The sequence below is a fragment of the Haliaeetus leucocephalus genome, unplaced genomic scaffold (assembly GCF_000737465.1).
Source record: "Haliaeetus leucocephalus isolate CR32 unplaced genomic scaffold, Haliaeetus_leucocephalus-4.0 Scaffold587, whole genome shotgun sequence".
In the NCBI taxonomy this organism is placed as follows: Eukaryota; Metazoa; Chordata; class Aves; order Accipitriformes; family Accipitridae; genus Haliaeetus; species Haliaeetus leucocephalus.
Window position 1 is genome coordinate 5,252,316 of NW_010973023.1, and position 10,497 is coordinate 5,262,812.

Sequence of the window (10,497 nt, forward strand, 5' to 3'; positions counted from 1 at the left end):
GCTGCCCTCCCCTGCCCCCCCCAGCCGCCCAGCCGATCGCGGCGGGCCGCCCCGGTCCTGTCCGCAGGTACCTGTCCCGGAGGCGGAATCAAGGGAGGAGGAGGGAGCCCAAGGACCACCTACCGCTGCCCGTCCCTGCCGCCGCCGCCACCTGCTCCAGGTGCTCCCGCAGCGCCGCCTGCCCTCCGCCGAGCCTCCCGCGGCCGCCCCGCCGAGGGGGAGGGACGCGGGGCACACAGGGCGAAGAGGAAGGGAAGCAAGCCGAAACGCTACCACACCACCACCACCCCCCCCGCTCCCCGCCCCGCTCTACCGCCTCCTTCCCCCCGGAGCACAACAACAACAAACACGGCGGAGCCCGGCGTGCCGGCCGGGTACGGCCCCGGAGCCGGCGGTGGTGAAGGGGCGGGAGGGGGGCCCTGCCAGGCCCCCGATCTGCCCGGCTCCCCTCCGCGAAACCGCCCGGACAGAAGGGGGGGGGGACACACCAAACCCACAAAAAAAAATAGAGTAAATCACAACGCACCCGGCGTGTCGTCCTGGGCTGCGGCGCTCCGGGGGCTGCATGCAGCCGAGGTGCGAGAGGCCAGCACCCCCCGCCAACCCCCGCCACCCACCGGGAGAGGCGGTGGCGAGGTGCGGGGAAAGGCGGGGATGGAGCCGGGAAAGGAGGGAGGAGGAGAAGGAGGAGCTGCCCCCGCTCGGTGTCGGCGTTTTGCTGTTTGTCGGCTTGCTTCTTCCTCCCCCCGACCCTCCCCTCAGAAAGCACGGCCCGGCGCTGCCCCCCACCCCCCCACCTGCGCCGGAGGTGCGCCCCGCTCCGAGAGTCGGTGTCACCTTAGCCTGAGGCCCGGGCAAAGTTTGGCCGCCTCCGTGGGACGAAGTTTCACAGCGTGGGGCTGTCTGGGGCCGAGGGGGAAGAGAAACTGCCTTTTGAATTTCCTCTGGCTTCGGGGGGGGGAGGGGGGGGGCAGTTCGCTTTTATGAATGCTTTGAGCAAATAATTTGTTTGCATCCTGTGCAAAAATAGGAAGTAAATTTCTAGATAGCTGCTTTTTTTAAGGAGTCACTTTATTCGGAAGGTTCATTGGCGATTACTGTATTTGTCTGTTGCACCTGCCAAGCGCATCGTGTTTAAACCTCAACAGATGGAGAGTTATAAAGTCAGCTACCCACTAATTCCTCAGTATGTAAATCTTTTTTGGCTTGCTATTCCTTCCTGAAGATGGAGGAGGTTTTAGAAAAACATGGGGCCAGATTATAAACTATATGTTCTTATGGATAAACAGTTATTTAGATAAATACTTCCATTGTATGAAAGGAACATCCTACCACTAATTCCTTCCAGTGCAAAGTGAGAAGTTTGCAATGTTAGTCTTTATTGTATGTATGAAGACTACCGTACAACATGCTAAAACCTGAAGATAAAACGCTGGAGTGCAAGTTAAGAAAGATCACAGAAGGAAGGAGGGATCGTAGAGGAGAAGAATAGATTGAATATCACCATTATGAGCAATTCAAAGTCTGGGAATTTTACATTAAGAATACAGAAAGTACTACTTTGAATCACTCTCTTTTTCCTCACACTCCTTCATCAGCAAAAAGATACCACTTTCTTTTCTTGGAAATTTGAGGAGCACATTAAATGAGTTTGATAGTTAAGCTTTATGCATATTTTTACTTTTAAATGGTAACTTTGTTAAAAGTCATGACAAACTGAAACCAATATTTATCAACTTTGAAAGACAACACCCAATTTCAGTCTTCAGGTGGTCATCTCTAACTTTTTTGCATAAAATCTGAGGGAAAAATTAGATCCAAAATCTCATCTAACTGCACTTTCAGAAGGCCAATGAATAGATCATGGTAAAGAGATTAGAACCCCTATCTTGCATACTTTGATATTACATGTAGCTTTGAGCTAAGATAATTATCCTGCAGGCAGTGGGTTACGTATTTAGACAGGTGAACATACCTTTGCATACATAAATTACACAATATATATATAAAAATACCTCTCTGTGTGTCTACGTACATCTATGCAAGGTTACTCTGTTGAGGCCTAAAAGTGTGAGGAGAGTCAGAATTGCAGAATGTGGATTGTCATACAGTATGTAGGAAAAAAAACCTGGAAAAATTATTGCCCTTGTACAGCTGTGTTATATGGCATAGCTGCATCGGGTCTCTCTTAAGGGGTTGAACATCTCCCTCCTTTTCAGTTTGTAGCTTCCCTTGTTGTTCCAGGATTTTTGTATGTAGGCAGACGTCAGTATGCTCATTTATGTATACTCATAAAAATTAAACTTCTATAAAAACACTAGAATCACTGGACAGCATTGGTAGCTAGAAATGTAGACATTCTGGTTTGTAATTTTGCTATTAATGAATGCGAGGTCCTGCAATCTCTTAATGAAAAGAGCAAATGTTCAGCAGCAATGCTTATATGTCCAGGGCTAACGCAGCCAGTATCGTTTCTTCTTCTGTTTGCTTCCTGTTGTGTGGAGAAAAGAAAAATGTCTTCTTTTTTAAATATTCCACACACACTATTTCACCCCTGTTCTTTGGGCCACTTTAAAGAGCTTTACCTGAATAAATGACAGTATGAAAACAAGTGACAGCGAAATTAATCTTGGGGTGTTTTTAATTAGCTGTCCAGTAAAAATTGCTTGAATCAAGTATAAAGTGTTCCTTTATGCAAATCAGAGAAAGGGAATGGAAGGAAAGCAGAATTTGCACAGTATTTCATATGTACTTTTGTACTAGAATTGGCCGTTTATTATTCCTAATGAGAAACAATTGACCTGGCTGGCCAATAGGTTAGACTTATTAGGGAAACTATAGTTTGGGTAGGAAAACCTCATCATGGGTAACCAGACCAATGTCATATAAACTCAAAGAATGATTTAATTAAAATTCACAGGAAGCTGTTGAATTAAGATGAAAGAACAGCTCTTCACTTTCAAGAACTGAAAATGGCAAATGGCAAAATGCCGTAATGAGGAACCGTCACTGAGACAGTGGTGATTGCCGATGCAAGATTAATGCTATCAAGCCCTACATGCAGAGGAAACATAATCTAGACCCAATTATGAACTCATTTGAAACTTCTCATGAATGGACCTTCAGTGAACTCCAGATGATAACACCTTCTTTAAGTCTTAAAATCAAGTCTTAATTATAAAGACTTGGGAGGTTGATGTATTTCATAAAATCTTCTATTATTGTCGTGGTTTAACCCCAGCTGGCAACTAAGCCCCACGCAGCCACTCACTCACTCTGCCCTGGTGGGATGGGGGAGAGAATCAGAAGAGTAAAAGTGAGAAAACTCATGGGCTGAGATAAAGACAGTTTAATAGGTAAAGCAAAAGCCGTGCGCACAAGCAAATAAAACCAAGGAATTCCTTCCCCACTTCCCACGGGCAGGCAGGAGTTCAGCCATCTCCAGGACAGCAGGGCTCCATCACGCCTAACGGGGACTTGGGAAGACAAACGCCATCACTCTGAACATCCCCCCTTCCTTCTTCTTCCCCCAGATTTATATGCTGAGCATGGAGTTGTATGGCATGGAATGTCATATATATGGTCAGTTGGGGTCAGCTGTCCCGGCTGTGTCCCCTCCCAGCTCCTTGTGCCCCCCCAGCCTCCTCGCTGGTGGGGTGGGCTGAGAAGCAGAACAGCCCTTGGCTCTGGGTAAGCCCTGCTCAGCAACAGCGAACACATCCCTGTGTTATCAGCACTGTTCTCAGCACAAATCCGAAACACAGCCCCATACCAGCCACTAGGAAGAAAATTAACTCTACCCCAGCCAAAACTGGCACAATTATGGATTAGTCCTTGAAAATAACAACACGACACTTAAAATACTTTTATAAGCAGAATCAGGAGGAGTTCCTGATACTTTTTTTTGCAAGACAACTCCAATACAGGAGCATCATTTCAGTAGGTGCTTGAGTAATCTCAGACTGCGTACACAGGGAAACAGGACAACGTTATCTGCAGATGCTGAGATCTATCACAAACTGGGAGCTATGTTTTAGTAATTGATGAATCCCAAAGTTAGACTTGGTTGCTGGGAATTTTCTGTATGGTCACGGTGACTAAACTTTAGAAGATCTCTGCCAAATATTTAGAAAAACAGTTCAAAGTATGTCCTTCAGCAAACACCTGTGAAAGGGCAGTGAAAAAGCCACTGTTTCTGAAGCCTTTGCGTCTTTAAAAAATTGCATTTTTATTTTCTAAATGAACCTTGAGAATCGAGGAGGTGTTCTGCAGCCACAAGGGGACAGACCCTCTTCAGAAATCTTGTCAGAACTCATAGTTTCTTAATACCCATGGGTAGTAAGACATATGACCTCATTGTAAATATGCGTTGGAACAAAAATCCTTCTCCTGGTAAATTATTATTCCCTGCTGGATGAAGACAGCAGTGGATAAATGACAATGTAATAGATATTGACAGTCCTTGCAAATAATATGTTATATCCTTGCCTGAATGAGAAAGTAATCATATACAGAAATACTGGCATTTAAAGATCTGAGTGATATTACTTTTTATAGTAGAAATAATCTAACAGTGATCAAACAAGAATTTTTGTTCAGAATTGTTTACTGAAATATTTTATCTTCAAATTCTAAAGCATTTTTCAAGAGATGAGCATTATTTTTATGACACCACCAATATCCTGTTTGCCGAAAAAGATCAGAAAGTGGCTGAACCGTGAAGATGAACACAGCAGAATTTCAAACTCGTTTTCTCCATTTTGTAGTTTTTTGTCTCTGTCTAATCGTTGCCTCTGACAACCCAGTTTTCTGTAAAACTGATCATCTCACAGGATATTTCAAATGGATCTCGCATACTGCTACAATATTGGTCAAAAAAGTCCTATGATAAAAGGAGATTTTACTCTTCTGTTTCTTCTAACACGAACATTCCAGCTAATGGAAAAGTTAGTCGAAAATATCTGATATGTTTAAGTGCTCTTAAGCACAGGACAATGTTTCTGTTTTTCATTAGCACTTAATCAGTAGAGAAAACATGCCTGATGTGTGCAGTTAATTTACAAATGAAAGAATGGAAAACAAGCCTGTGTATAAATACCTCGTCACTTATACAAATTAAAATGTCTGTATTCTCACTAATTACTTACAGATGCATGCACACACACATATACGTACATATGATACCTGTATATTCATTTTTTCTTAAGCCATGATAGAGTGTGGTAAAGGCTTGTGTGGGCCAATGGAAAGCTAACTTGAAGAGGGACAGAAATGGATATATCCAGGACTCTCTTGAACCTCTGTTCTTCTCGTTTTCTGCTTCCCACTTATTACACCTTGGCTCTTAACATTGCATGTTCTTCAGAACTGGGACTTCTCTTTGGGATGACCAGCACAACACTTCCTCTATTTCAGGGTAAATGTTTTTAAAATAGCAGTCCTTGCTCAACTCAGTGTCAGAGGAAGTTCTGCCTGTCTGTGTCTCCATTTGCAGTATCCATTTTTCTCAATCTAACACCTGCAGTGTGTTGAAACGCTGGTTTGTTTCTAATGCCAGTTTATGGGAGCCATTTGGCAAAATCATCTTTATTCCAGAGATGGGAAAGCTCTAACTGCCTGTCACACTGAACTTGGAAACAAATGTTGCGTGCGGGGCTGTCCAGTTGGAAGTCCTTTTACTTTTCCTCATGAAAAAAAGAGGAAGAATGTTTTTGCTCAGTTTTAAAAAAGATTTACAAGCCCCCAGGTGAAAGGTTCCAAAAAGGGTAATTGGAAGAAAACAGGTTTAGAACATAAAAATGGTTTTAGTGTACTTACCAATAAGAATGATTGCCTGGCACCCACAATGAAATAACTTATTTATTATTCTTTACAAAATCATAAGATTCTGACATTTGAACTTGCAAATTCATTTTTATAAGGGAAATAAAAGATGTATTAAAATATGTGATATAAAAGAATGACAATATAATTTTGTTTGTTACGGTGTAATTCTTGAAATGAAAATCTGTAAAGGCTAAGATTTGTATTACATGCAATTAGTGATCACCTAGGTCTTGAATTCACTGCATTTTGAAACTAAATCACAGAATGCAGGTGAAATATAATATGTCTTTACAGGAGAATCTAATGTGTGCTCGGATCACTTTTACGCTAAGTAAAACATATTCTTTAAATCTGAAACATGATAGCCATCATTATATTTTCTCCTATTGCTAAAGAGAGAAGAAGCTGTAGTCACTGTGTGGGCAGACATCTACAAAGCTCTGCTTTATTGCTATTCAACGCGTTTCCAACGAGAGGAAGTCAACCAGTCTCACACATAAAACATACTCCAGAATGCCTGAATACAGCTGCAGCAGTATCAGCATAGAAAAACCAGAAAACATTTCTAATAACTGAACGGGAGCCTTCCCCTTCTCATTGTTTCCTCTCCTGCTACAAAAACAATGACATTTTGCAGCTGGGCTTCGGCTTTGTAGGATAGGAAATCGTGCCATTTTTCTGGTTTGCTACTGCATAGTCTACAGGGTTTTGAAAACAGCAAGCAGTTTTCAGTATGAATCTATGCAAAGTGCATGATTATAGGGCATGTACTTGCTTGCACTGCCTTCTCTTTTTCCCCACTGGGAAATACTTTTCTCTTTCATATATGGCACTGTGCTAACCACTCTCTTATCTTTTCTTTCAGTCAGAGCATATTAAATAGCTAGTCTAATGTAAATAAGAAGGAATTCTATCAACTATGCTTAAAATGCTTGCTAATGAAGTGCACATAACTTTGTTCTGCTGCTGACTTTAACTAGAGTTATCAATGTGTAACGTTCCCTCCCCCAAGTTCTATATTTGCAAAGTGTTTAAGTTAGCAAATTGAAGGTGAACAGCAAAAGGAAATTTGCACCTATAAAGTTTCGTTTTATAGAGGAGGATACAGTACCCTTGCAGGGTGTCGCATCACTACAATGAAACAGGTCCAGAAAGCATAGATGACAGTAGCATTTTTAAAGATGAGTGTGATAGTATCCCAATTTGTGCCAGAGACTGTCTGTTCTTGGTAATCACATCTGACTGACAGGTATGTATTAACTTACACTATAGGGTAAGCAAATAGTCAAGTAGAAAGAGAGTGGCTTTCAGTAGCAGTTCATTACTTTACATGGACTGCATTGCTTAATACTAGAGTTCACTCCAAATTCAGAGAGGGTGGATAGGAGGATGATTCAAACGTCAATCAGAAAGTGCTTCAGGTTTATACACCTAATAAATTTAACCATAATAAAACCTGCTATTTGGACTGACTATGAAAAAGACTGTGAAAATAAGACAGTGGAGAAGTCTGAATCTATTAAAACAAATACAATATTCAGTAATCACTGTAAATACAGTTCTCATCTTGTCTTCATGAACAATGATAGATTGAATAGCATTGTCTTCAATTCCCTTCTTATTATTTCTACAATTTTTTTCCACACATCAGTCTCCAGGAGACCTTTTTTACAGTCACAATGCAACAAGACTCAACTTTGAAAAGCCACAGCCTCCAAACGTTCAGATGATATGGGATTATCCTGGAAGTTTCAAAGGGGCTTGAGCAGGTTAATGCTATCTTGCCACCATGGCCAATACTGAAAACTTCACCTCAGATCAACTCTGGAGTTGACTATGCCAAGCTTTAAATTTCTTGGCCAAAACAAATGTAAGGTATGATAGGACAATGCTACCGGATATTCAATTTTAACCGGCGTGGTAGATCTAAATTCTAAGTACTAACAACCCATGTGGATTTTTATATGTACATTGCAAAACTTAAGTTTTCTTGTTTGTTTTTACATGGAGAAAACAACTTTCTGTACAATCCTAGTATAAGAAATAGCTCAAACAATGTTTTGGAGGTGGCAGGGAAGGGCATAGCCCAAATAAATTGTTTTCCCAAATAACTGAAATTTGGCAAAATTGTAAGTGGCCAAAAGTGAGTCTTCCAATGGGTGGTGTTGACCACCTAGCAATACTTCCAGGAATATCTATGGTCTTTTCTATTGCTAATTATTAGATATTTTACAATATATTTAATACAAATAACTTGTAAAAAATTATATGCAAGTCTAGAAACAGGAATAAATGTATCCAGCTGTTTCCCAAAATATACTACTGTATAGATACTAAGAGATTCTCTGATCTCTGTCATAATGCAAACAATACAGCTTCTTTGTATTTACTTGTGTTAAATATTAAAGCTGCCTCTTGAAGGAAAAAGAATAGGCAGCTCAGAAATAGCAATAGTCTACCACATTCCTAGTAAGTTTTTCCATTCATGATAAGCTCTAGTTACTAGGACAAAACTTCATTTTCTTTAACAGAGTTACATTGAAAAAAAAAATAAACAGGTGGTGTGGTTTAACCCCAGCCGGCAACTACTTAACTAGGTAGTATGAAGGAAGGTGTTAGTAAGTGGAGGTACATTTAAAATAGAGAAGATATATAACACAAAACAGAGAAAGAAAATATAACAGGTTTTTTTAAAAACATAATTCAGAGAGAACTCAGGCTTGAGTAGGTAAGAGAAGACAGAGGACTTGGTGTCTGTTTCATGGAATGCAGATTACCTTCAGCATGATTTCCAGTGAAAATAATTCATAGAATCATAGAATCATTTAGGTTGGAAAAGACCTTTAAGATCATCAAGTCCAACCATCAGCCATGCCCACTAAACCATGTCCTGAAGTGCCTTGTCTATGCGCTTTTTGAATGCCTCCAGGGACGGTGACTCAACCACTTCCCTGGACAGCCTGTTCCAATGCTTGACAACCCTTTCAGTAAAGAAATTTTTCCTAATATCTGATCTAAACCTCCCCTGCCGCAACCTGAGGCCATTTCCTCTTGTCCTGTCGCTTGTAACCTGACAGAAGAGACCGACCCCCACCTCACTACAACCCCCTTTCAGGTAGTTGTAGAGAGCGATCAGGTCTCCCCTCAGCCTCCTTTTCTCCAGACTAAACAGTCCCAGTTCCCTCAGCCGCTCCTCGTAAGACTTGTGCTCCAGGCCCCTCACCAGCTTCGTTGCCCTTCTCTAGACACGCTCCAGCACCTCAATAGCTCAGACTTCACTGATTCTGTGGGAGAAATAATTAATTGCTGATGATTAATTGGATTTATCTGTCAGGTGAGGTGTATCTGATTTTTAGGTACTGTTACTGATCATTGACAAATAGACTAATGTAAAAATTCACTTATTCCTAGCTAGTTTTACTGCCTGTGTAAAGAATACTTTAATATTATGAGACTAATGAATAGTTATGACTTGGTCAAGCAAAGAGTGACTATGTTTGTTGGTGCAAGTTTATTTCAAGGAAGAAACCATAAACTTTTCTATACTGCAAATTGAGCAAGAGGAAGTGCTATGCTTATGAAGGTTCACTTTTTTCATAATCCAGTTATATGAGATGTTTTCTTCTTCATACAAGCTACTACCTTTCATACACGTCCACTACTTCATGTAATGGTCATTGGCACAAGTATATAAATAGGGATTTTTGAGAGTAGGAGCCTAAAATTGGCTCTTTAATCCATGTTATAACACCTGAATAAATGACCTGATTTGCAGCAGAAGTGCACTTCAGCAACAGCCAGTGTGATGTCAGTGGGGATTATTGAATGCTTAGAGACTAAAGGAAAGGTTTGGGACTGAGATGCATTTCAACAGAGACAGACCCTACAGTTGTCTGTTTGGATTCCTTCCTGTTTAGTATGGGCTAGATAAAAAAGGATGCCCACAAAATGGGTGGAAGATACCAATTGAGAAAGGATGCAAGTAATTTGACAGGACAGGACGCAAGTGAAAATCTTGGAGAAATTAAATTCTAAACTCTTCCTAGGTAATGCCTTTAGGAAAGGTAAAACAAAGACATTACTACAAATGGGGAATTGGCAGCAGTACTGTAGGAAATGACTGGGGTTTACACGAATACCATTAACTTCATTAGACAAACCTGTAAATCTTCCAGTGTATAAAAGATTGTTATAAGCAGGACAGATAAGGGCAGAAAGAAGGTAGTTTCATCTGTAGCAAAGGAGTTTAGAGATGGGGAACACTAACTAAAAGCATGGGGTGAAGTACCAGAATGAGCTCCTATGGCCTTGGACACGTTCTGTCTGCGGCAGCGCGCAGGTACAATCACTGATCTCTCTTGGGGTTGCTTCTTGATGCCCCTGTAGTTCTCCGACTCTGACATCTGCACTGCTGATGGCATGCATGCCATAAAAGTCACACACATGATCTTTTTGGTAGTCCAGAATATCCTGATGAGGACTAATCAAGAGGCATGATGATGCTCATTGAGCTAAGGAATGTAACCACGGTGCCAGACCACAACTGGTGTTACAGCTGTTGCAGTTTTATAGAGGCAACATCAAGAGCCCAAAGAGCTAGCAAAGTTTTTCATAAGATCAAATATTGGGAGGAAATCTTTTTGTTAAATTTCTTATGCAAGTCAATGGTAG

General features: G+C 41.2%; 1 protein-coding gene across 1 annotated transcript in view; it reads right to left on the reverse strand.

Moving 5' to 3' along the window:
* MBP (myelin basic protein) overlaps positions 1–265 on the reverse strand; it is a 123,589-nt gene extending 123,324 nt beyond the window's left edge. The window contains exon 1 of the mRNA XM_010577941.1: positions 124–265. The gene's annotated coding sequence lies outside the window, so the exon portion shown is untranslated. The remainder of the gene's footprint in view (positions 1–123) is intronic.
* Positions 266–10,497: the final 10,232 nt, after the last annotated feature.